Source organism: Anolis carolinensis, chromosome 3 (assembly GCF_035594765.1).
Source record: "Anolis carolinensis isolate JA03-04 chromosome 3, rAnoCar3.1.pri, whole genome shotgun sequence".
Lineage (NCBI taxonomy): Eukaryota > Metazoa > Chordata > Lepidosauria > Squamata > Dactyloidae > Anolis > Anolis carolinensis.
In genome coordinates, this window is record NC_085843.1 from 240,993,719 (window position 1) to 241,015,890 (window position 22,172).

General features: G+C 38.4%; 1 protein-coding gene across 2 annotated transcripts in view; it reads right to left on the bottom strand.

Annotated features, from left to right (window-relative positions):
- Positions 1-1,579: 1,579 nt before the first annotated feature.
- The window catches only part of ephb1 (EPH receptor B1), an 802,587-nt gene continuing 781,994 nt past the window's right edge, over positions 1,580-22,172 (bottom strand). The window contains exons 18-19 of one of the 2 annotated variants that reach the window (XM_062976500.1): positions 13,902-14,110; positions 1,580-5,368 (exon numbers count right to left, since the gene is read on the bottom strand). The gene's annotated coding sequence lies outside the window, so the exon portion shown is untranslated. The remainder of the gene's footprint in view (positions 5,369-13,901; positions 14,111-22,172) is intronic. The other variant, XM_062976501.1, reaches the window with a different exon arrangement.

Below are 22,172 nucleotides of genomic sequence, written 5' to 3' on the forward strand. Positions count from 1 at the left end.
TCCTAGCCCCTTCCTCTTGTCAACCCCCCTCAGCATCTGTAGCAGAGCATTCAAAAGGCCCTGTCCTAAACTACATTTCCCAGAATTCTGCTCATGCCAGAAGAATGGGGCTGCCCGTGTTAAAGCCCCAGTATAGGTTAATCACATGTGCTTAAATGGAAAAAAATGCTTAAAATTAATGGATGGACTGATTGTCCTGAAATTTGGCTGGCTTTCTGGCCTGCTCATGTCATCTCACTGTTCCACAGTTTGAGTCAATACATCTTGTATTTTTTTAAAAATAATTTTTAATTGATAAACCTTTTTAAAATTCCTCTTTCTGAAGCTTTGCAAGATTGGTGCCCTGCTTATGTTGCCTCATTGTGCAGAATTTTAAGGCAATACCCTTTTGCAGTTTTTTTTTTAAAAAAACAATTATTTGTAAAAAAAAATCCTTTAAAATCAGTGGGTGACTGAAACCTTCTGAGACTTGACAGGCTTAAAGTCGTAAATGTTGCCTACAAGTGTGCCAAGTTTCATCTTGATAACCATAAAAATGACGTAGAAGTGAGCAATTTTCCCCATTGCAGCTAATAGAATGAATCTTAACAATGCGATTACAAAGCTTCGGAGATTCAGATTACAAATTGGAATGGGGCTCTTCTGAATTTTTACTAATCAAAGTGGGTGCCATTAGAATCTCCAAAACAAATTACTAATCAGATTTCAGCCATTTTGTGCACCTCTAGTCCACTTATACAGCGAGGAAGCACCCTGAAGTTATTTTGTAGTGCAGACGGTGGGGCCAGCAGCATATCAGCAGCAGTGTCCTGTCCTCCTGGAGGTTGCCATCATTGTCTCACCAAGCAAAAACAAGTCCCTGGTGGAGCCTTGCTGGCAACATCATTTCTACCTAGTCATATGATCCCCAGAAGCAATGTCACCAGCAAGGCTCTGCTGGGGATCTGCTTCTGGCTAGTGAAACAGCAGTGATTCTTTTTGATGTGTGGACACTGGATAACCCTGGATCCAGCCTATTTCAGCTGTCCACACATTTGAAACAACAGACATTACTCCAGAATTTTCTGGAAACTCCAAGATAACTTGCAGGTCGTCTTGTGGTGAATTCATAGCTAGAAAAGTACATCTGCTGTGAAACTGCCTGTACATTGTCTGGGCTGCTTGCAGTGGCTGAGAGGTGAGAATGTTTTATTTGGCCCATGCAGAGATGGAGTCAGAATAGCATTCTAGGTCAGAAGAAAGGTCAGCATAATTTTGAGCAGAGAAAGGGCAATCTGTAACCTGATGAGTTCTAACTATCTCTTCTTTTTTCACATGTCATATTTGAAGAAACTGTTACTGTATGTCATTCTGCCATTCAAACAGAAGTTCTACATACGTATACCAGCATTCATATTGTGTTCAAAGTGATTGTTTTAAAAAGAGGACATCAATGCAGAAAGGCAAAGAGATTCACACTCTTAAATATCCTGGTGATTTTTATCCTATCCATTGCCAGAAAATATCTAAATGAAAAGAAGAAAATGTCTTTTGCACATAATTGGTTTGCAGTTACAAGCAGAAGACACTGAGACAGAAGTAAGAATCATGCAGTGCACTAATTATTTATTTGACACACCTGTTTCGGCAGGTGTGTCCATTTTCCTCCTAAGACCAACATTGTGTGTCTGTTTGGACATTCAGATTTTAAATTAACATGTGTTGTTTACTCATGATGCATCGTTGAATGTGAAATGACTTGCATTTCAGCCATCTTCAAGAGGGTGGCGGTGGCTCCTATTCCAAAAACAGATTAAGAAGTTCAAGTACAGTGAGAGGGGACTAAAAGTGGAAAATGCATAGTTGAGGTTAACAGCATTGAAAACCAGCTTTCTCATTCAGTTTTCCACTGTTGTATTAAGTGCTTTGTTAATTTAACACATGTAGAGATCTCTGGATATTTTTTATACTTACAAATACTGGATCCACATCTGATATTTCTGGGGTAATAGAATGTTAATAGGATTCATTAGTGGTTGAGACACAGTTTATTAGTCCCATGTCATCTCTCCTACACAGAGCCAATGAATTCCTTTTTTTATACATCATCCATTTTATAAGGCAAGCTTTTAAATACAAAAATGATTATTTTCGCTGTATTATTTTCTTTCATCTCCTAATTAGGCCCCTGAAGGTTCAAGATAAGTTTAGAGAAGTTTTTAATATTAGGTAATTTTCAGACTAGACTGAGTTTTACTCCTTGCTATTAAATGGTTTATAAGCAGCACAGATGCCAGCTCATGAGATTCCTTGGTTATCCCTTCCCTTTTTATCTCTCTGTGTGGCTTCGCTCTCTTAAAAGCTAGAGTTACAAAACCACAGTGCTAAGGGCAGATGGTTGTCTGACTAGGACTCTCTTAATATCTTTTCATTGCTCATGTTAGCTCATGGTGATGAGAATTGTAGGCCAAATTATCTGGAAGGCCAAAGATCCTCCGCTTCTGTCATGTTAATAGTAATGAGGATACATGAGAGAGCTTGCTAAGTTTTTGAAACTTCATGGCCACAATATGGAACCTAAGAATAACCCTTCAAGACCATTCACACTCCACACTTAAAGCATTAAGAGTCCACTCTAGTAGCCATGTTTGTAGACAATGAAATCATGTGGTTAGTAGTTTGTGTTGGGAATCTATTGAGCGGTTAGACTCTTGGGGTGTTTCCACATAAAATACAGCAGAGTGGCAGAAGCACACTTCATAAGCAACAGAAACTTACATGTGGTGAGCTGGGATAAGCCTTTGTTCCTTAGGATGGCAAAGGATTGCAGAGTCTCAATTATAGGTTAAAAATATTTATTGTGGTAAAAAGAAATCCATTGTAGATAGAAAAGGTTCTTGGAAGTAACTAGTTCTCTAGGCTAGCTTCTCAGGAAGGTAAATAAGGTAAAAAAAAAATCTAAATAGCTACATTTTGCCTGGAGAATGGCAAAATGCATGCTCTCAGGAGGAAACAAAAGGCAGAAGAGACCCAAAAATGGAGCTGACCGTGTGATCAAAGCCTTGGGGCAATAAACATTCCAATAGAGAGGAAGTTACCTCATACCTTAAAGAGATCACATTGCTACAACAACAAAGGGGGAGGTGATGGTAAATGAGAGAAGAAAAGTAGAGACAGTTTGGTGAGACACAGTGCTCTCTGGCTGAAAATTCTCAATACCTCTACCCAAACTACAAATCTTAGAATCTAGGATGAAACCATAGCAATTAGAATGGAATCATATTATTATAACTGAGAAGTGTAAAAGGCCCCCTGCTGGAGTTATGGGCTGGCCCTCATAATGTTTTAGAGTATGATACATTAACAATCAAACCATAAATGTACAGAGCTTGTTATTCAAATTTAAAAAACATAAACCATAACATGATATAACAATGTTTTCCTACCTTGGTAGAAGAGGGCATTTTTCCACAGCTCTGTTTTTCACAACCTTTGAAGAATGCATGGGAGTTATAGTGTCATTGAATGAAGTTTCTAAAGCTCCACTTTGAACCAAAACCCTCAAAACTTTCTTATCTTTGTTTTGTACCTTTTCAAGTACTTTTTAAAAAGCACACCAAAAATTCTTTACAAGCAAAAGCAAACATTTCTAAATTCTGCTTGGAATGGCTTGCTCCTATTAGCCAGTGTCTCTCTCCAATTCATGTGTTATTAACATTCATGTTATAGAAATTTCTGCCACTCTCAAAATAATAATCATTAGAAGAATGCTGCTAATAATCTACAAATATTTCAGGAAGGGAAAGATGAGTTGGAGGAGGATAGACCAACAACCCATATAAACTGACAGGGCAATCCTATCTATTCCTGTCTATTTAGAAGTGAGTCATATTCCTTTAGCTCTTGATGATGCTAACTGATGCCTGAACGAATTCTTCTCTACAGTTGTGTAAATCTATTGTGTCTTTTAAAAATATCTTAAATTTAAAATGATCCTGACAGCAGTAGTGGGAGGATGACATAAATTTGGTTTCTCCTTCCTGCCAGCCTGGAAGGGAAGGGATATTAGCTAACCTCAAGGAATTGAGGTCACTTTAAATTAAAATAGTCCTGGTTGAAACTATTTTTGCAAGGATGGGGTGCAGTATGGCTGCTCTCTTAAACTCCAGGATTGGAGTCCAAGCATTGGCCCGCCTTTCCCGCCCAATAACAGTGTACCACGGGGTTGCTTTGAGGCCAGGTAGTATTTTTTCCCCTTTAAAAATGTTTTCTTTTTGCCTATCCTACACTGTTTAAGGTTCTGGGTAATCAGGTAGAGACATAAATAGGCTGTCATGTGGAAAATGGGAATGGAATTTAACACCTCGGTGTGCTCCTAAGGCACCCATTTTGGTTAAGGCCAAGAACAGAAGTCCCCACTTGTGTGTTCAGACAACCAAGGTGGGAGTGAACAGAAATGGCCTTGGAGCTACAGGGGAATTCTAATCCCACTAAAGCCTCATGATGTGGGGTTGGAATACTTTATGCAGCTTTCCTAATTACCCTGGAAATTACTCAAGCGGAGTTGCGCTCAGGGAACTCAGGTGTCTCACCCAAGTTAGGAATTTGTCTATGGAGGCCAACTGCCTCAGCTTATCCAACACCAAGTTCAACCCCCGCTTTGAGTTTTTGCAGTTCATGAAGAAAGTTTAAACAGGTAACAATTAATAGAAGTTTCCCATAGTTATCCCATACAGTTGTCTGGTCGCATTTTTATTTCATTGTTAGATCAGTAAATGCAATAAGTGAATAATAAATTGGTCCGTTTGACTGCCAACAGTATTTCACATTTGGGCTACAACAGCCAATAAGGTCTCTGCCATGTCTTCCCACATCATACTGATACCAATTATGGAGCATGGGAGCCTTCCTACAGACTTCTGTCCTCTCCTTTAGGAATGAAAGTCCTGAGTTGATACTCAAAAGATTCTTAGTGATATTTGAGTGGGATCTTTTCAAGAGGAAAAAAAATCCTAGCTAGTATGTCCTTCCATTATTTACCCACCTGGAAATGTTAGCCATAGGTTATCTGATAGCCTGTTGTGGAAAAAACACAACAAAGAGTGGCCCTTCAATACCAACACATTTGATTGTGTGAAAGTTTTGCTGGCTCAGGTACATCCGATGCATCTATGTGGGAGCTGCATCCATAAAAGCTTTTGTCAATTAAAATCTCTAATTTTCTGTACTCAAACATTCCGGTGATTCCAAGGTCTCCGCTATTTCCTCATTTATTTTATGAAGAAGCTCGATTTTCCAGTTGATTTTTCACCTCAAATCTGACCGAAATGACTTCAAAACACCCAACATGCAACAGTGTAGAAGGATTGTCTTCCCACAATCCCAGCACCTAAAGCAAAAAAGAAAAAAGAAAAGAAAAGAAGAAAAGAAAAAGGCTGAAAATCTGCCAATGTGGCACCAAGAGATTATGAGTCATTTTTCATGCACTGAAATGTAAGAATGCATATTGTGGAAAGTTAAAAGGAATGAAAATTTCCTCCTGATCCCCATGCAGTTTCTCAGCATCATTAGATTCTTGTTTCTAATGACTGGACTGTTCTTGCTAGCAAGTATGTATAATGATGCTTCCCAAAATTTGATACAGGTATGCCTTTCCAAGAAAAAAACAAGATGATCCAACAAATTATGGATGATGTTTGTCTTCTGACTCATTTTTTGGATTAAAAAAAGACCCACAAACTTTCATGTTCCCTGTTTTACATTAGGGATGGCTGTAATTCTGGTCCTATATATTTGGAACACATATCTATAACTAAGATACATGAAGATGTTACTGTTACTTTTGGAACATCAATTGTGTTATCGTATGACAGGTTTATAGTTTATATACAAAATATAAAGGTACACTTATCTCTATCCTGAAGAAAGGTCCATATTCATATAGATTTCAAATAGGAGACATCTGTCTCATCTAAATAAACACAATAGTCCAATATATTGACAAAATATGTCTGATGATTTAAAAAGTCACTTATAGGTATCTTGAAGGACCGTATGTGGCATCCGAGATTGTGGTTGTGTCAGAGAGGAGTTCTACATGGTGATCAAGGTTACAATAAGATATCCCAGGTAGTATTCCTTGTTTCGGTGTTTGGAACACCTTCAGGTAGTTGATTCTTCTCTGTATCTTTAGATATAACTTAACTTGTAATTCTGGTCCTGCCATATGTGTTTATTCACAAGCTCAGTTACTCTTTTTTCTTTATATATCCTGCACATTTTCTGGTGTAAAATAATGTAGTCACAATTGTAGTTTCCATTAACTTGGTCATAAGATATATTTCTTTACATGTGATTTATTTTAAAATGTGCATTTTTGATTTGCATTTTTGAGATAGTTTTGCGCCCAGAAGTTTATCACAAATTTTGGAAAATAATCAAAACTAAAGGATAATTGTACTAGTCTAGTCTAGGATGTGTGAATCTAGCCATCTCAATTTGCATTGCCTGTTTGAGTACTTACAGTATCCAGATTACAATTTCAGGGATAAGGGACCTTTGGAATGAAGAATTCCCATTACTTCCTACCAAAGCAAAACATTCTTAAAACAAGCAGCAGTTCTTCAAAAGAAAAGAATCTCTTTAAAAAAAGACATTTGGCAAAACTGTCAATGCTATACAAAAATTACTGTTGCAGTTGTGGCATAAAATAAATTGGAAAGCATTCTAAAATGTAGGCTTTTTATTGAATTAAATATTAACATAAATAACAAAATGACTTGAGAATTTGATGTGGTATTGATTTAAATATTTCATCTGGTAAAAGAAACTATGTGAGGGTGGGAGGGGGAGAATTGCCTGTGGTTCATTTTGCTGTGCTGAGTCTGCTGCATATGTTTAGGGGCTTCATGGGAATTAGAGGAAAAGATCAGAGAGTTTTGATGAAGCATCAACAGGATCTTAGTTGCAGGGGGAAAGGGGGGGGGGATATGAAGATCCTGCAGAGTTTCATAAAGTGTTAACATCTGGACATGAAGACAATTGTTTTATCTTCAGCCCTCCTGCAAGCAATGCAGGAACCTAGCCCCTAAAATACTGAAACTTTATTCATAGATTTTGCCATAATAAAATCATTTAGTAAATGCTGTTAATGCATGCAATCCTCTTAATAAATTTAAATCACCCAGAGAAGGACAAGATAACCAAAATGCCACATTCTTGTGCCAAACAACAATCCAACAATATAATGAGTGATCGAGCTAGTTTGCAGGTCAGTGGGGTGTCAAACCTATTCTAGGTTTTTAAAGAACGGTGAAAGGAACTATCCAATGTCCTGAATCCTATCCCCAAGCACCAAATGATTCAAATTCATTTTATCTCTATGTCGCAGATATGTGGTGCCCTTCTACTACATTTCATAGAATTGGAAGAGACCACATGGGTCATCAAATACAATCCCATGCCATGCAGGAAAAACACCATCAAGGGACCCCTGACAAATGGCCATCTACCCTCTGTTTAAAAATCTTCAAAGAAGGAGCCACCACCACACTGAGGCAGAGAGTTCCAATGCTAAGCAACTCTTACCATCAGGAAGTTCTTCCTAATGTTCCTGTAATTTGAACCTACTTCTTTGAGTCTTAGTTTCCAGGGCAGCAGAAAACAAACCTCCTCCCTCTTCCTTATGACAACCTTTCACATTATACATGGCTATCGTGTCTCCCCTCAACCTTCTCTTTTGCAGGCTAAGCTCTTTAAGATGCTCCTCATAGGGTATGGTCTCCAGACCTTTGACCATTTTAGTGACTTTCCTCTGCACACCTTCCAGCTTATCAATATCTCTTTAAAACTGTGGTGCCCAGAATTGGACACAATATTCCACATGTGGTCTAACCAAAGCAGAATAGAGAGGCACCATGACTTCCCTTGAACTAGACACTATACTTCTTTTAATACAGCCCAAAATCCCATTGGCTTTTTTAGCCACCACATTACACTGTTGACTCATGTTTAACATGTTTAACTCCAAGATTTTTTTCACATGGACTGTTGTCAAGCCAGGCTTCCCCCATCCTGTATCTTTGTATTTCATTTTTTTCTAAGTGTAGTATCTTGCATTTGTCCTTGCTGAAATTAATTTTGTTAGTTTTGGTCCAGCTCTCTAATCTGTTAAGGTCATTTTGAATTTTGATCCTGTCCTCCAAAATATTAGCTATCCCTCTCAGCTTGTGTCATCTACAAACCTGATAAGCATGTCCTCTAAACATTCCTCCAAGTCGTTAATAAAGATGTTGAACAGAACTGGGCCCAGGACAGAACCCTGCGGTACTTCACAAGTCACTTCTTTCTAGAATGAAGAGGAACCATTGGTGAGCACCCTTTGGGTTCAGTCGCTTAACCAATTACAGATCCACTTAATAGTAGCATTGCCTAGCCCACATTTGACTAGTTTGCTTCCAGGGAGGTGATGGGGGACCTTGTCAAAGGTCTTACTGAAATTTGTGTAATTTGGAGCATGAAACAGAAATTGATATATCAAAACAAGAGAACAATATAACAATCTAGCATAAAAGTTGTGGCCCATTTATTAATTGCATATATGAGATTTACATTAAAGATGCTCAGGACAAAATTAGAAGTCCTCTCTCTCTGCCGTGATGGTAATTGAAAATGAGGATGCATCAGCACTGTGTTGTACATGTGCCAATATTGCCCAAGTACTGGATCAATGTAATATTAAACATAAAACATGGCTCTCATTGTTATCCTTTTGCAGTACATTACATTCAGTTGTCCTACATTGTCTTAGGATGGAAGGGGAATCATTTGGTTCCCATCTCAATATGGAAATACCTGTTTACACCTTTGAAGGCTTAAAATGCATCTTCTCTTAAAATATACATGCTTGTGGCCTGTTTCACAGAAAATGTGCACAAAACTATATGCATAATCAAAAATGCGACATTTGAAATATATTTGTCATTGGAAAAAATGCTAACAAACATGTATACATTTTTTTAAAATCATACATTTGAAGGTGGCAAGTGTGTGCATTAAAAGCACACATGTCCATGGTGGAGAAAAAACAAAAGTCTTACAATTATGGTACAGAACTAAGATAGAATGTGAAAGCTGATGACATTCTAATAACCACAAAAATAGTGTGGCTGAGCAAGTTTCACATCTCTAGTACAACTCTGTTTTATACAGCCCTACAACAATCAGGTTCTAAAACAGGAATCTGTTGCCCCTATTTTAGAAGAATGACTGAGGATAATGAGGCCCTGGCAATAGCAGATTCCAGATTTGTCTGACACCAATGAATCTATGACTAAGAATAAGATTTAAGGTAGGATTCCGATCTATGCATTTGTCATTTCCACCACATATGTATGTTGGGTTTTGTCTCATTTGTGTAGCAGTAATAGGACACACTGATTGTTTCTGAATTCAACTTAATCATGTGGCAGGGAAGAACAATTGTCTGCTTAGAAGAAAGTTACCTCATTACTGTTGCATATGAAAAGAGACATCATAAAACAAAGATGGACTGGCTAAATTAATGCTTTAAGAAGAAAAGACAGATGAGGAAGGGTGTCCCCCTGAATCCGTTTGAAATGAGGATAGTTTTTCTATCAGCTGAATAAAATGTATTTTTGCTGTTGTATGCCTTTAATTCAGGTCTGCCTTATGACAAAGCTGTTCTAGAGATTTTTTAAGAAGATGTATTCAGAAGAAGTCAGAGAAAGTGTCATTGCCACTTTCTGAAGCTAAGAGAGCATGAATGGTTCAAGGTCCCTCAGTGGGTATGTTTGGGTGAATAAAAAATTCAACCTTGGTTTCCTGGAATTTTAGTCCAACACTCACACCACATTAGCTCTAATGGTGATGATGATGACATTACAAACATTAGGCTTGTGTATAAATTCATTTTGGATGTTTGCCTTCGGCTTGTTCGGATACCTATAATGGCAAGGCTCTGCCGCCATGGTTTTTTTTTTTTGTACTAAAATGAAGTTGAAACCATGCAGTTGCCGGTTGTGGCTACCTCTGTTCTATTCAGGATCATGCGGTGCACGGAGAGGCTGTCACGTGCTCACACGGGATTTTTCTGTGAGCCCTGCCTGTTGAGCCAATCAGAATAGAAGAAAGCTGTCTTATGCAAGCTGTGTCTATTTAATGGGGTGAGTGTCTCCATTGCTCAGTTGCATCCTGACTCTAGAGAAAAGTGCTTCAGTCCAATTGCCTTGCTACTCGCTCACAGCTTTAGCTTTTGGCGTGGGTCATTGAATCTAATTTTATTTTTTGATTTTCCTAGATTTTGCTAGATCATTTTCTTGTGACATTTGGGGACTTGTGGGGTTTCTTTTAGGATGGCTCTGAGTTTTGAGTCACCCTTTAACCATTACTAAAGCCTCTCGCTTTTTCTCTTCTCTCTCCTCCCTCCTCTCTTTCAGAAAGTACTTTGAAAAGATTATTGTTATTAATAATGATAATAATTTCAGAAAACATCAAAGCTTCATTCTCAGAAAAACCTACCTAACTAAACCTACCATCAATACATAATAATTTCTTTCCTTTGCAATCTCATTGCAAGTTCTCTCTATTGTTTTATTATATTTCTCTCTGTGCTCTAGGCCTTCTTAATTTCATTTAATAGTAATAATTTTGCTATTGCTTGTAATAATAAAACTATTGGGCTTCTGTGGAAGTTTTGCCAATCCAACAGAACCCATAGACTCTCTCTAAAAAGAAAAGAAATTCCTAAAAATCAGGGGATCACCCAAACATTATGAAATTTGGTGGGATAACAGTGGTAGATGTGCCCTCCAAGTGTGGCCATTTTCACCCCCTATAGCCCTAATGATCGGAAAGGGAGCCCAGAGAGCCCCACCCCATTGGTGCCAATGGGCTGGATCTTGGTGCATTTTTTGGCTGCAAACCAAAAATCAGCTTTTGGATGCCCACCCATTTTTCTGAGATGTGCAAAATGGATTTGCACGTCTGCTGAAATTTGGATAGCAGAAATGAATGGCAGTTCAGCCGAACTGCACAAGTCTAGCAAACATTCCTATTCCATTTTTTCTCAGTTCAGGACTCAAAGTGGCTATTTTTTTAAAAAAAAAACAACAAAAAATTACAGGATTCAAAAATTAAAATACGATTCATACTCAGCAGCAGCACATTATTTTGGTAAGATAAGTCTTATATAGTTACATGTCAAAGCACTATAAAAATAGAAAAATATTTACTTGTTTGCAAAAAGAACATAGACAATATATGCCTATTTGATTAGTGAAAGATTTTAATAATGATTTAACCTTTGTATCTTCAATTAAATACAAAGGGGGAAAAGAAAAAGAAAGGACATATTTAACATCTATGGATCCATGTGATGTGGTTTTATGGAGAAATATTACAAAGACAAAAGCAAACTAACAATACTTTGTATTTTGTGGTTTGTGCACATGCAATTTGAATTTGAAAAATATTCAGAAGAATAACATGTTCTAAAACAAAAGAAAGTAAACACAGTTGAAGTTCAAGAGATGCTGCTTTGCTCAGTGTCTGAGTAAAGAAACGAAGGAATGGACAATCAAGAATAGCAATTGAAGCATAACCATATTTCACAAACACAGCTAAATCAAAAACATGTTCTGAACAAAAGAGCTGACAAAGATGGGCTTGATTTTGGCTTTGATTTTGCATTTATAATCCCCAATGGAACCAGTTGAAAATATTAGCAAATGTTAGAGTTCCAGATCAGAAACATTGTAAACAACAGTTTCCAAATAAGAACAATGCTAGTTTTAAAACTAACTATTCAAGAGCTTTCCATTAAAGCTCTGTAGATACATTAGTAGACTGAAAGGGCACAGTATGTAACGTTGGGGCAAGATATACTTGATCAAGATCAAGAAGAATCTAAGTTCTAAGAAGATATTAAGAAAGCGAATGATCTCAAGTTTTATCCCCTGAGATGTCATGCTCATAGTCTGCTGTCTGTGCTAAGAAACCCTCTCCAAGTTGTGTGATACCATTCAATGTGCTTATGCTGAGTTCTCCTGAAAGGCATAGCCACCCTACGCCATCTTTAAATCCCTACACTAGTATCCTATCCTGAATGCAGCACAAACTAGTAGCTCCTTCTTCAAAATCTCCTGCTCTGTCCACCTTTTATCTTTTTAGCACTTGGTATATCCCTCCCCAAGACAATTGCTCTTCTGCCATTATGCTGTTATGTCCAGCATTCTCCTGCTTACGAATGAATCTCTGCTATTGTCCCTTTGCTGATTCTGAAATCTAGAACCCCCTATCAGAACATTGGATGGATACCACCTCTTTCTTTCTTTCTTTCTTTCTTTCTTTCTTTCTTTCTTTCTTTCTTTCTTTCTTTCTTTCTTTCTTTCTTTCTTTCCTTCTTTCCTTCTGTCTTTCTTTCTTTCTTTCTTTCTTTCTTTCTTTCTTTCTTTCTTTCTTTCTTTCTTTCTTTCTTTCTTTCTTTCTTTTTTGCTTGTCGGTATTCCCCAGTCTTCAGTAGTTTGATTACCTGATAGAAGACAGAAAATCCACTTGTCTCTTTATTCATGAATTTATCTGATGCTTTCTGATTTTTCCGATCACCTACCAGAGCATTGAGGATAGGATACTAGTGTAGGGATTTAAAGATGGTGTAGGGTGGCTATGCCTTTCAGGAGAACTCAGCATAAGCACATTTTAGTTGTCAGCTCAGGGTTTCAGGCATATCTCATCTAGTGTTCAAAGACATTATAAAGAGCATTCACTAGATCTAATTGCTGATGTAGTTGTTTTCTACTTGGGAGAAAATAAATAAATTAATAAATAAATATAGGTGGAATGAAGGAAGGTGGTGAAAAGTTTAAAGCCACTTGTCCCACTCCAAAATCCACTGGCAACCATCCGTGAAGATTTCAGCCATTCTCTAGACCTTTTGGACTACAGTTCCTACAAGTCCTTCACTTTGGGTCTGGGAGTTGAACAGCAAAACCTGGTAGCTAAACAGCAAAACCTACAAATCTGGTATGGGTAATTATTTGGTTAATTCCCCACAGCAGATTTGCCAGTTCCACAAGGCACACAGGAGAATCCATTGAGCTTCTAGCATTTGGCTTTGCTACTGTTTTTCAATACAGCATAGTAATTGTGACTTTAAAATGAACAAAAATGACAGGTCAGTAACCTCTCATTTCAGGCATAATACTCAGTATTCATGGACTCTTCCTGACTCTCCAGTTTTTAAGCTACTGTGACAAAGAAATAAAAGGACATAGAATTAAGAGGGGTTACTAATAAAGTGAACCCTTGTGATGAAGAAATGGATATAGGTCTAATTGTGTTAATGGCTCTGCCCTCTATTACATCCCTCCCCACACCCTTTGATCATAAGCTTACAGTGCAATGTGCAAATACTTTCAAGGGCACTAACGGTGCCCTCCTAGTAAGGTGCTTTGGGTTCACTGCAATAGGCTCTCCTCAAGAGAATCACATATTATTTTCTTTTTAAAAATGCCATTTTCTATATGATATGTTTTTTTTTCTCTTGGGACTTTCTGATATTCCCCTGTCAACCACCATCTATATCATAACCTCTTGAAGACAATGGTAGAGAAAGTAGAATATTAGGCAGTTTATTGAGTTTGAAAGTTCCTCCGCTTGGGACATGATGGCAGGAGAGAATAAGAAAAAGAGGGACCAAGACAGCAAGTCTGAACACTATGAAGACTGATGAAGAGAGACAAGACGCAGTCAAGAGTGACGAAGAGTGACCAAGAAAAACCAAGACAGCCGCAGAGGAGTGAAAGGACTCATTGAGATGCGGAGGCATTGAAGCAGAGCAGCTGACTGTGGCTGCTGGCAGATGCTGAGTCGTAAGCGGGATTTACAGAGTTCTGTCCACTTACCAACAAGTTATTTCCAGGCAATGCTTCTCAGCTGGTTTGAGGTTTTCAATCACAATGCGTGAGGTAGGTCTAATTCCAGAGACTCCTCGGTGCTATGACCTCAGGGCAGAAGGACTATTGAGTGCTTCACCACAGCAGGTTGCGCCTTGAAAGTTTTGAGACACAGATGTTGTTTCCCCTGAATTGCTCATGGCATCTGAATTCTCAATCTAAGTTGGGGTGAATGAGAGATAATAAACTAGATATCATTGCTCCAAGAGCATAGGATGAAAATCTGCATCTTAACATTTCATATACATTCACAGACACAAACACCCTCATTAGCAGTTAGTTTTCTGGACTACATTTGGCCTTGCTGGCCCAGAGATTCGGGAAGTGTTAGTTCAAAACAGTAGCTTGGCTTCATTGTCAGAAGGGCAGTGAATCCATAAGTTTTAGTCAAAGCTTTTAAAGAATGATGCAAGGTTCAGAACTCTGTCCCTGAAATTTTAGAGAAAGGCTTCTGTCCCCATTAATATGGAAGCTACTACCCAGGACAGCAATAATGTTTTGATATTCACAGGAAATAACACATTAAAGAACTTAACATAAATGCATGAACATTTATTTTAAATTCTGCGATGACTTATTAAATTAAATTGTCCTTTTCTAGATCCCATTTTGTTCTGATCTCACCCCATAATGATGTGATCTCTTCATCTACACCTGAGGCTTGATATTAAATACAATATGAGGAAATAGATATGTCTAACCAAATAAAATACATTTTTAAAAACTAAGTAATTTGTAACATTGTCATAACTGCATACATACAATGACATATAGTTTTTTACCCAATACGACACATTCTATTGATTACATTCCTCTCTTGCAGATCTCAGGGCTTGAGTGGGTTGGTAGAAGGAGATACGGTCCCTCAAGTAGGCTGGGCCAGAACCGTTATAGGGCTTTGTAGGCCAAAGCCAGCACCTTGATTTGCACCTGGAAACAAACCGGAAGCCAGTGTAGCTACTTCAGGAGCGGGGTGGTTCTTTCTCTATATCCCGCTCCCACGAGCAGTCTAGCAGCTGACCTTTGAACCAGTTGAAGTTTCTGAACACTCTTCTGGGGCAACCCCACATAGAGCGTGTTACAATAATCTAGCCTGGCATACAACATATAAAATTCATACAAATACATAGTTGGTACAAACCTACCAAATCCAACCATTGCTTTCTTTAAAAGTAATAAATTCCCTAACCTCCCCCAGGCAATTCTGGGAGCTGTAGTCCAAAAGTACTATTTCCAAATTTTGAATGAGACCCACTGAGCTCTGTTGATAGGCTCCTATAATGTCTTCTATATTTAAACAGCAACGTCACCTCACATTAGCAAAGGTCCTGACCATTTTCAAATACCTGGTGGCTACTTGTCTGGGGCTGCTAAAGTCCATTTTTTTGGCAACAAGAACACGGCTGTTCCTGAACAAATCCCATGTGGCTCTCAAGAATGACAAGCTCTGCTCTGCAGGGCAAGAGTCTGATAATTGTGTGAGGAAACCATTCTGTGCTGGCACATCCCGTTTAAGCTTTTAAGCTTCTATTTGAATTTTTGTTGTAAAACATCAAACTGATTAAAATAAAATAAAAATCTCCTTAATCCTGAGCACAGATCCTGATGAATATTTCAGCTTTGGGCTCCTTTTTAATACATTCTGTAAATCCGTAAAGCAGTAAAAGGAGTGTTCCACTGCACAGCCAATATGCACATTGCGGGAGGGCAATGCAACACACTAGTTCTGAGCAGGAGCAAGAATATTAGCTGTATCAGGCTGATTTTATTTAACCAATATAAGCTGTGCCTCAGAGGTGAAGAGAGACTGTGCCCTCCAATTCCCTCTGGAGTGATAACAAGGAAAAAGGATTCTTGGAGGCAGGACCCCCTGAGTTCACACTCTCATACTGGACATTGGGGTGGATCCAGACTTTTCCTCTCAAGGTAGACCCATTAAAATCAGTGGGGCACCTGTCAATGTAGATGGGTCTCCTCCGAGCATAACTATATGTGGATCCAACTCAAGGAGCAATAAGAGGGCAACCAATACCCACGACAAAGTATGCAAAGGCATTAAAGTATACACCAGGTTGTAGGGCAATTTTGGGCACATTTTGATCCTCTGCAGCCTGAACCATCAGATCAGCAGTGACCAGAAGTGGCATTTACAGCAACCAGATGTCACTTCAGACCAGCTTTTGATTTGCTGTTTCAGCAAAAGATAAACAGTATTTATAGATTAAAAGAGGTCCAATAGCACTTTCTTTGGTAAAAAAAATTGGCTGATGTGTGCTGAGGAGGTATCTAGGCAAACCATTAGCCATGTGGGATACCCTGCAGGTTGTATGCAGCCTGCAGGCTACACAATACATAGAGAAAACCATGACACAGGGGAAATGCTACATCCCTTCACTGCCCAGCACCCTGACACCTCTTGTATTTTTTCAAGTGGAGGAGAGTAGTTTTGTCTATTTTGTCTTGATCCAAAAACTTAGGGATAAGGGAGCCTGAAACCTCTCTTCCTTACTCAAGTAGCTTCCACAAGAAGGAAAAATGCAAGCCATGAAATGTATCACAGCTAAGTACTTGTAAGTACCTATTTCCAATGGCCCAGTGTTGGCCATAAAATAAAACACTTTGAAGCATGTGTGTGTGTTATCTCTACACAACCAACAAATTTATCTATATGCCCAGGATGTTTCCTCCTAAACCAGAAGACTGTAGTAATAATCTACATACCAAAATAAAATTTTGCACAATAATACGTAATTACAAATTGGGAATGCTTCTAGAAAAGACAGGGTGCGGCTTTTGCTTCTCCTTTCAATGCTGTTTAAGTCGTAAGGATTTCACATTGCAAATAGAGCAGTTGCCACTAGGGGACACCATATTACTTCAGACGTGTTCTCCCCCCACACACATTTTAAGAGAAAACTGTAAAAACTCTTTAATATTATAAATGCTGACTGAAGCATACAAACTAGAAAGGTGGGGGAGAATTGCCAAGATGCCTTTGCTCCTTGCCCCGTCTATCCAGCCTTGCAAGCAGATGCGAACATAGAGAGACACACCTCAGGCAAAAGTGCAGCTTTCACTTATGCAGCCTCTCCCATTCATAAATATACAAATTGTATCCAAATTAGGTAGTAATAGGCAGGCCAGGGATTAGCTTGAAAATACTTCATTTGTAGAGGCATGTTTGCACATATGCATGCCAGCCTCTTCTAAAATGGAGCAAAGCACATTTAACGGCAAGGTAACTATGGAAACATAACCCAAATTGTTTTAGTACCTTCCGTGCTGAGCCCATTTCTACAGCCAGACAACACTGTCAAGGGAAGAGGGAATATCGTTTCTTATAAATAATACAATGTGAGGTGTGCTGCTAGCACAATCAATACATTAGCATCTAGAAATAGGGAAGCTTCAGGCACACATTGCTAATCGACAGAATGATGATTCTTGAAGACTTAACAGTGGCATTGGGCAAGCTTTTTCCAGTTCTTTGTTGCTGTTCAGGCAGATTTCTCTCCCTTACCTCCCACGTCTCTCTTTATATAATGTGTGTCAATGTGAATGATTATAAATAGTTTTCTGTGTGTATATATGTTTGTATGTCTTCAAGTTGTCTGTCAGTTTATGGCAACCCCATGAATTTTATATGGTTTTCTGAGACAAGGAATAGTCAGAGGTATTTTCAGCAGTTTCTTCTTCTGAAATATACCCTACAGCTCCTGGTATTAATAGAAAATCTCCTATCCAAGTACCAACCAGACCTGATCCTGCTTAGCTTCCAAGATCTGGTGGGATCTGGTACCTTTAGGGAATTAATTTATCCCCTAGATACTGTATATCAGTGATTCCCAAAGTGGGTGCTACTGCCCCCTGGTGGGCGCTGCAGCAATCCAGGGGAGCAGTGATGGCCACAGGTACATATATCTTTCTGTTTAATTGCTATTAAATTTTTAAAAAAATAATTTCCAGGGCGCTGAGTAATATTTTTTCTGGAAAGGGGGCAGTAGGCCAAATAAGTTTGGGAACCACTGCTGTATATCATTCAGCAAAATCAGATAAACAAAGAAAGAAACCATCAAGACAAGTATAACCCAATAAACTTCCCTTTACAGATTTTAGACTGGGTGCTTCAAATATTTGGGGCCTAGACCTGATGACAAGTGGACTGCATTGGGCAGGAAAAGTTATCTTTTTCAAGAATGGGATTGCTTTCATTTGAGATATATACTGTCTATGACAGAAACTCAAACCAAGTTTCTGGTATTATGAATCAAGCTAGGAGAAAATAAAATGTATTCAGCTACTGAGGAACATGAGATAATGAAGTTGCAGAGAAGGGTTCAGCTCCGCCCATCTGTTTATAAAGTTTATTGTACAAATACAGAGTTCACTCACCTAGCACCATGGTATGTATGAGTGAAGAAGCCACAAAAACCACTAATATGTTTGTACATGGTCATATCTCATTTGGCCCACATAATCTGTCCTACATTATCAATTGAATCCTGAGGAAAGAATGATATTTACTAATAAACTGAATGCAAGAAAGATGTTTATCCCCCCCCAAAAAAGAATATTTGTTTGCAATTTGCATATGTTAAGAAATATTTGTACCTGCAAACTGAGAAATAATTCATCCTCCTTAAACATAAATGCAATACATTTTGCCATAATGAGGACCACAATGGCCTAGTGATACTTTTCTTTTGTCCGTGTATTCAGTGTTGAATGACACCCTCAGGTCTACTTTTCACCCTTCTTATCGGTTGTTAACTATAAGGCCCCATCTACATTGCCATATAGAAGATCCAACCAGTCCATCATCCAGGAAATAATGCCCGGCTGCTCACTGGAGCGAAGGATATTAGAGACAAAGTTGAAGTATTTTGGCCACATCATGAGAAGACAGGAAAGCTTGGAAAAGATCATGATGCTGGGGAAAATGGAAGGAAAAAGGAAGAGAGGCCAAGAGCGAGATGGACAGACAGTATCCTTGAAATGACTGGCTTGACCTTGAAGGAACTGGGAGTGGCGATGGCCGATAGGGAGCTCTGGCATGGACTGGTCCATGAGGTCACGAAGTCGGAAACGACTATGCGACAGAGCAGCAACACTGCCATATAATTCAGTTTCTGAATCCATATTATCTGCTTTGAACTATATTATATGAGTCAACACTGCCATATAATCTAGTTCAAAACAGATAACCTAGATTCAGAAACTGGATTATATGGCAGTGTAGATCCAACCTAAAATGCACTAGAATGGATAGCACATAGGATAGGTGGTAGCTACTAGATGTGTGCAAATGACTTGTAAAAATCAGAAATCAGAAGAATTTGGAAGTTTTGTAAGTCGAAAGTCTTTTCTAAGCATTAGCATGGCCCACTCCAAAAAGGTAATAATCAAAGCTGACCCTCCCAAAACTTTTTTGTTTGTGTTTTGTAAAGCTTGGAAGGCTCCCAGTCAGTTTCATTTAGTGCAGGGCATGAAAGCAAGCTGTTACTAGTGAAAGAAAGCATAAGAAGCTAAAACTACCATACCTGACCTCCTTTGCCATTCCTCTCCCTGTATTTAATGGCTTCTCTGCTTGAAGACTTCATGATGGCTTGCTTTTCACATGAAAACAGGGAGAATTGTGTTTTGGGAACACACAGAACAGACTTCTGTTTTAAACTACATTTCCCAGTATGCATCAGAATGAAGATGCACAAATCAGGAGAGGAGAACGGAAGTTATCCCTCTCCCTAAACAGTTCGTTTTTCTGAAAACTTTTCAAAATCCCTAAAATCAGTTGATGTATTAGTATTTCTGAAAGTTAAGGGGAATGATCCCCTGCTATCTTGTGTCATTTGATAAAAATTTCAAGGAGATAGCCCTTGTAATTTTTTAAAAGGTTGTTTTTAAAAACTTTAAAATTTCCCCAAAATTCTGTGGATAAGTGAAACGTCATGGAACTTGATGTGCAAAGAGTGGTAAATGTGTTCTACCATTGTAGCAAGCTTTGACAGAATAGCTTTAAAAATGAGGAGATAGGAGCCCCTGAAGTTTCCCCAATAGTAGTTGCATAGTAGTTGTGCTTTGGGAAGTGGGGAGCCAAATACCTGCTTTAATCAAAATTTCCCAGTGTGCATCAGAATGAGAATGTGCCAATCAGAAGAGCAGACAGGAAATTATCCCTCTCCCTAAACAGTTCATTTTTCTGAAAACATTAAAAAATTCTCTAAAATCAGTAGATGGATTAGTATTTCTGAAAGTTGGAGGGAATTATCCTGTTATCTTGTGTCATTGGATAGAAAATTCAAGGAGCTAGCTCTTGTAGTTCTTATAAATGTTGTTTTTTAAAAACTTTTAAAATTCCCTAAAAATTAGGGATCCCTAAACATTCTGAAATTTTGTGGGCTAAAAGTGGGGAATGTGTTGTACCACTGCAGCAAGTTTCATCATTATAGCACAAAGATGAGGGAGAGAGAAGCCTCTGAAGTTTCTCCACTAACAATGATGTTTTCCCTATTGCACTATTGCGATCACCATTAATGAAGTACTTACAAAGATTAGTAAGTTTCATTAAGTTCCAAAGTTTTTACCCCAAAAATTCAGAAAAAAACTTTAGAAATGAGGCACCAGCACCCCCTACTTTTGAACACTGTTTAGAACCATTTTTATGGATCACACATGTCTAGTAGCTACATGTTACACTTGCTAACTACAGTATATTCTATATTTCCTACCTTAAAAGCAGTACCAAAAAAAACTCAAGCATCTTGTGGTAACCTCTTGTCTTCATGATGTGGTGTTAAAGCACTGTATCCAGAAAATTTGGGGGCAAAGGGACAGACAGAGAAACAGATTTTGATTCAGCATGTGAGCAAAGCTACACATGCAGTTCAATCCTACAATATGTGTCTAGTCAGAAACAAATCTCACTGAGATTAATGAGGATTCTACTAAGGTATATGAACACAAGATTTCAGTGTTCATTGCCTTTGAACTTGTTTAAATATGATACTCAACCAAATCTAAACAAAGCGCCCCCTTAAAGCTGGTGTGGACAAAGAGGAAGTGTGCACAGGCACCTATTGTGTCCGTAACCCATGTAGTCCTTATTTATAAATTTCATTTATTTATTTTTAACTGAAATGGGGCCTCCTGTGCTGTATAGAGACCATGGAGGAAATCATCCATCCAATTTTTTAGGCCTGAAGGAAATTGTTTTTCTTCCAAAATTGGAAGTAACTTATAGTTTTGAGATGAAATTAGGTGTAGTTATACAACGATGACATTATCCCCAAATAAGAATTAGGACACTCTTCCCCAACCCAATTTTTCCTTCTTGCTCCAAATTAATAACAATGCAGAGAGTGAGTTACTCAAATTTATTCACAACTATAACTCTTATGTTTTTTTTTGTTCACATTTTCTCTGTATTTTTATCTGTCCCTTTTCCTTGGATGTCTAAACAATATTTTAAATGCTCAACTGCCAATTTAAATAAATGCAATACTAGACATTTGATGACTGAAAGAAAATGTCATTTTGCTCTATAATAGCCACACCCCTGAGTAGAATCTTCTAAGATGTTCTTGGTGTGGCACGTGTGATAAAAACTGTTTTTTAGATAACAGAAAGGGTGGCTTTCCTTACTTTCTACTTGGGGTTTAGAACAGAGGAAAAGTACACAAAGGTCTCATTTCAACAATTTAAGATCATTAGCTTTTCATTTCCAGGTTTCTGTGATTGCTAAGCATGGCATGACAGGCACAAATCAACACTGTATTATTTCAGCCAGATTGGTATGTCAGCCCAGTCTTTCAGCCACATTGAATAAACTAACTTCAAATGCTGTTCACTAGATAAAGGGTTCTTCCTAGAATCAACTGGTGAGCCCAGACTTTGTACCTCGAGCCTTGTGTTCATGACAGGCCCTCCATATGTTTTGGGCTACATCACCTTATTCTCAACATCATGGACAATTGCTATGGTTGCAGAGAAGAATGGGAGATCAACCTATCCAAACTGTTGCAGCTTGTGAATGAATTGTGCAGTACCTAGAAGTCAAATGGAGGAAAGATGCACAGAGATGAGGGTGTAGAAACCATCAAGAGAACATGAACCGAAAAAGGACAAATAGATGGAGGAGAGAAGGAGGAAAGAGCATTTTGGTAGCCAAAGCAAATTATGCCTTGCATCCAGCATGCTGCAACAAGCATTACCTTGTACTCT